Source organism: Lipophrys pholis, assembly GCF_963383615.2.
Source record: "Lipophrys pholis genome assembly, chromosome: 7".
NCBI lineage: Eukaryota > Metazoa > Chordata > Actinopteri > Blenniiformes > Blenniidae > Lipophrys > Lipophrys pholis.
This window is the reverse complement of record NC_137638.1, coordinates 31,923,648-31,929,647: the sequence shown is the minus strand read 5'-3', so window position 1 is coordinate 31,929,647 and position 6,000 is coordinate 31,923,648.

Sequence of the window (6,000 nt, the reverse complement as noted above, 5' to 3'; positions counted from 1 at the left end):
AAAATGTACTCCACAGGAACTGTAATAACTACAGTTAAAGCATGTCGAGCTGATGACTTTTCAAGTCCTCTAATCAGTAGGTATTTTTGCTTTAATGTGGACCATAGAAGTACATGTTACTCGGGTTATGTAAAATATAAATAAGTTCAAAGAAATGATCTACTCTGTGTTATCTATTGAATCCATTTATCCCATGTTGTGTTCTGTTTCATCCATCATCCTTCATAAAGAACAAACTTGTCTGGCCAGAAAAGGACCTGGCAACAAGTGAAACCCAAATACATAAATATTCTGCAGTCTGGTGAGGTACTTTATTGAATCCAAAATAGCAGCTGGAGATTGTTGAGATTAGTTGTCTGCTGACAAGGAATTTCTTTACAATTTTAGCAGTCAAGAAAAAAACCACAGTGCAGAAGCTCTGGCCATCGATTTGAATAAAGGGAGGTACAGTGATGGAGGAATCCAGGGAGGTACAGTGATGGAGGTACAGTGACTTGGTCCTTGCTGCTGACAGTTGCAGCTTCTTAAAGGTACATGCCATGCTACGTTGCACTTCCACTACCCATTAAACACGTTTCACAATATTCCACTGTCCGACTTTGTATTTGCTTGTTGTGTCTGGGGACAGAGTTGTGCTTTTGGAGCCACCAGAAGTTAGTATTGTACATTGTATTGCAATTACAGTCTTGCCATGTCCTTTCAAAAGACAGTATGAGTTCTCTTGATTCATATATGTATATACAGGGGGAGGACATCTGCAGCTGTGGAGACACTGTCTGTGGACTCCAGTAGGCTTGAGGTATCACGTGAAATGTGTGGAGATATACTGCTTAATTTGTCCAAAAATATATAAATTAAAGTAAAAAATGTGTTGCAGAACCTAGAGACTGATCAGCCTCTAAAGGAAGCTGGTAACGTTGTGAGTATATGCTGAAGTAAATCTATGTGATGAACGTATCCTGTTGTGCTAATTGGTATTTCTTATACAGAATTCACAAACTATCAGAATATTTGTATACAAAATTTGTGTACTTTTAAGAGACAATTAAAACCAAATCATCTTCCATTGTTGTCCAAATGTTTAAGTGGTGATATATAATTTAGTTTTTCTCCTCTTTTATCATCATGGCAGGATTTATTTTAAATATCTGTATTGTATTATACCTATTTTAGTGAGGTCAGATTTGTTTGTATGTTTTTGAACCTTTCAGTGTTGGTGTTGTATTAATAAGGAAATCAGTCCAAATAAAATGTCCGGCTTTGTACGTTTATTGCTCAAACATTGTCTTTTTATATGTTCTTTTGGTCTTTATATATAAACTTTGCTAATAAATAATACTAAAACTAAAAGTCAACCAGCAAATGAAATGACTAAAGTTATAATATCTGGATGATGTAATATGTGCAGGAAAACCATGGAAATTGTGTAAAACACAGTCATTTCTCACAGCCCTGACAGCAGATCCACCACAGGATGAACTTATCCTGGCCTGCTCCAGACCAGGATAAGTTCATCCTGTGGTGGATCTGTGTGCAGAGGATCAGTCACCATGGTTACTAGTCCAGGATAAACTTGGCCTGCTTTCATGAACCGACTGGAGGATAAGTTTATCCAGGATAACCAAGATTTCCAGGCTTAATCCTTTATCCTGGTTTTGTGCAGAACCCCTCGCTTGGGCAAACAATATGATGTGATTGAGAGCCTTCAGAGTCAGAACAGTTTTTGCCCTTGAACAGGAGGAGACCTGGAGTCTCCTCCTGCTGCTGCCTTTATTAGGAGCTGGCATGGCTGCTGTACATGACCGGGGGGGAACGCTCAAAGAGAGAGAGAAGAGAATATATTGAGGAGGAGAGAGAGGGGTGGGGGGGGGGGGGGGGGGGGGGACAACATACAATACCCATGTTAGTGCTACATATATAATTTGCAGTTATCATACTGATCCCAATACTTTCCGACCGTTGTTAAATTAACAAATTGAGCAGCAGTGTTGAGTCTGAACTCGTTCAGTGAGCGCTCGTTCATGAACCCGTTCATATTTTAGGTGAACGTGAACTAAACGTTCTGTATTTCTGTCTGATGAACGTCACTGTGAGCGACTCTCATTCTGGTGTTAGTGAACGGCACTCTCTCAGTTCAACGTTGTTTAAGAGAGTTGCCAGATTTCCATAGAGCCTTCCAGTGAAAACCCGCCTAAAGGTAACCGTAAACAGGCCTTAACATGTCGGAGGAAAACAGCCAATCTGGCAACAGCAGCCCCCAGAGTGGCACCACAGCATGAGTCATCAAAATGTGAAGCATCGCAGCAAAAACAAGTAGAAGACAGCAGCTCTACCTCAGACTCTGCCTCCACCATTAATACTTCATCTTCCTATGGTTACCGTACTTTCTGGACGATAAGCTGCTACTTTTTTTTTTCTTTTTCTCCATGCTTTGAACGACTCGGCTTTTTAAGGGTTAACGAGCTTCATGATGCTGATACTGGGTGATGCGTTCAGGTGCATCACGTAACTCCGTATCTCTTTTTCTTTTTTTCCTTTTTTAAATTTGGTGGGTTTGGCTTATATTCCGGTGCCTCAATAGTCCGGAAATCCTGGTATTTAACAGAATTTTATGAAAAAGTCAGTGATGATACAGGTGGAAAAGAAATCATACCTTTTTGTGTAAACTTTGCCCGCCGGGTTTCAAGAAGCAACTCGTAAAACAACAACTTCACCATCAAACCTGAGAGAGCACATTAAACCCGGCTTGCCTTTCAAGGTATGTGCAAGTAACTAAAACATTCCTTAAGGGTTTTATTATTTTAAGTTGTAATGTGTTTGTAGAACCTGCCTGGTATATTTTCCTTTGCACCTAAAGGACGACTGTCCATTTTTTTGTTTTGTTTTAATAATTCCTCATTCATAAAGACCATTCAATCAGCAAGGCTTTCCTCATGGTTTTGAGAATATACTGTCAGGGTGTAAAGCTGCAGCTGCTACTAGTGTGGACTGAATGGGTGCAACAATGGAGAAATGCCAGTATTAAGAGTGTAATGGTTCACAGCAACATATTGGGAAAAAAAAAAAGAACTATGAACTAGTTAATTTTTGAAAATGTGAATTTAGAACTATGAACTGAACTAGTTCTTTTTAAAATTTGTGAACTGAACTTTGAACTAGTTTATGTAGAAACTGAACTTTCCCAACACTGTTGAGCAGTACTGTCTAGAGCAGGGGTCGGCAACCTGCGGCTCTGGAGCCTCATGTGGCTCTATATTCCCTCTGCTGTGGCTCTGGATCCTCATGTGGCTCTATGGTCCCTCTGCTGCGGCTCTGGAGCCTCATGTGGCTCTATGGTCCCTCTACTGTGGCTCTGGAGCCTCATGTGGCTCTTTGGTCCCTCTACTGCGGCTCTGGATCCTCATGTGGCTCTATGGTCCCTCTGCTGCGGCTCTGAGCGGGGGGTCCGGTAAGGCGATACAGTAAGGAAATTTGACCCAGAACCAACTGTGTTGGACGGTCCTACTACAGAGAGTGAGGTCAAATATTGGCGGGGTTGTGAAAGACGCAGGGATGTAAGTCATCACACAACAATAGTGGCACGAAGAAGGTAGAAGTTGCAGCTGAAGCCGTAAGTTTCCTTTATCTGTGACACAGTGAAAAACGTTCTCAATCTGGACTGCAGCGTCCTTCTCCTGCTGGATCTCCTCTCCTGCTACTGAGAGGAGCGTCTGAACCTCGGCAGTTGTGCAAAGTGGCGTATGTTAACATTAACAGGAGTGTTCACAGCAGATGAGATATTCTATTATTGTAGACTTGTTGAGAGTCACTACCAGTCAGCAGACGTGTGGAGGAACGATGCGTCATGCTCACAGCCACAGAGAGCAGCAATTAGTCACTAAATAATCCTGAATGACATTGAAAGCCACACCACTCGCACTCATGGTTCTAAAAACGCTGACCTTCCGCATATAGCCACCGATTTAATAATATTATAGTGAAGGGGGGGTTGCGACTCCCAGCGTGTTGTGTTCAGTGGGAAACAAGTCCAAATGGCTCTTTGAGTGTTGAAGGTTGCCGACCCCTGATCTAGACAGTAACATGATTTTCAAGCAGAAACATAAATTAGTAAAGCAGCAACAAAAAAAGAACATGATTTTGACAGTTAAATAACAGCAGCACATCTCTTTGATGAGGAGTGTGTGTGTGTGTGTGTGTGTGTGTGGGGGGGGGGATTTTCTTCACTTTTGGGGGGTCCGTTTACACGCCACCAGTTAGCGGATGCACTGTATCCACAAAGTTTTTAATCCGGCTCCCAAGGTGGAAAGATTCTTTCACGGTGCAAATCCCTCCTGCGGAGACTGATGGAGGCTACAGAGCCTGTTACTGCTCATGCACATCTCTCCCCCTCCCTCCTGCTCATTCAGTTGTAAACAAACATGGCGGCCGCGTAGTGGTACGACCCGCGGTTTATATTCTAGTTTTATGGTCCAGATCAGTAGTTTAATAGTTGAGACTCTCCCTGATAGCATCTGATGCCTCATGAGTCCATACGGATGTCAGGTTCTCTCCATTTTCTTCACCTTTATAGTGTTTTGTTCTCTGCCCATAGGTCTGTGTAGTCTCATAACAAAATCAAGCAACAGCGCCCTCCAGTGGCCCAGCATACTCACTACATCATTGTCTCTGTGTCCGCTGCTGCAGTGGAAACGCACCTCTTTTTTTTTTTGCGGATTAGGTGTTGTCATGTGAAACATTGTCGTGTAAACAGGGCCTAAATGACAGGAGATGCTTCTGCTCAAAACTTCTGTTCAACTTTTTGACTACTCGAGTGGTTGCAATTTTATTAGCCGTCAAAGATAAGAACGCCGCCTCCCGCTGCCTCTCCTCTCATTCACATACATGACCTTTTTGAAGAGAGAGAACAATGCTGTCATTTTCTTTCACCCGCAAATTCAGGCGACATTTATCATTGTGTCAGATGGAGCCAAATCGTGTGTCTGCATCAAACTGCGCCTCCTAGTGTCTAAAGTTTACATCTGACTGCTTCCAAACCCACACAGACTGAAAGACGACTCATTTTCCTCTCGAGAAATGATCATTTATCAAAATATTTGCCCGAACACTGTGGATTCTGAGAAATTGTTTCCAAAAGATATGGATAAAATCCGTCCTCTCCCCACTGTGATGACATCACTACCTGCTGTTGGTCAGACACTGTGACATCATTCACACCAGGATTACGTCATACCATGTTTATCTAACTGACCACTTAACCTGCATGTCCTGACTTTCCAAATAAAAGCTCTTGTTTATCAAACATTACAGTGTTCACTTCAAAATGGATATTAAGTGTTCACCTCTGCGTAGGGGGGAGCTGGCTTTCAAAATAAAAGCCCCCAATTTTTCTAAAATATAAGTATTTGTTTAAAAAATGCATACGCACAAACATTAGCATACACACTCATTAGTATACATATTCATTAGCATACACACTAATTAGCATACATGTTTGTGTTTGCATCACACACATTAACAAAATTGATAATGTTAGCATATGCCCTAATTAGCATACACATAGCATGAGAGCTACCCCGGCTGGCTCAGTTGGTAGAGCATGAGACTCTCAATCTCTAGGTAGAGGGTTCATGTCCCACGCTGGGCGCCACCTTCCTGTGGGCTCACCACCTTCCTGTGGGCTCACCACCTTCCTGTGGGCTCTCCACCTTCCTGTGGGCTCACCACCTTCCTGTGGGCTCACCACCTTCCTGTGGGCTCTCCACCTTCCTGTGGGCTCACCACCTTCCTGTGGGCTCTCCACCTTCCTGTGGGCTCACCACCTTCCTGTGGGCTCTCCACCTTCCTGTGGGCTCTCCACCTGCAGGAAGGTTCTTAATGGGTGCAAGGTGATCTGGGTGACGGTGCTCAGACTGACACCCCCACCACCTGGAAATAGACAAGAGGGAGAAAATGGATGGATGGACAGCATGAGAGTCCACATCTGATCACTGTCAAAAGACA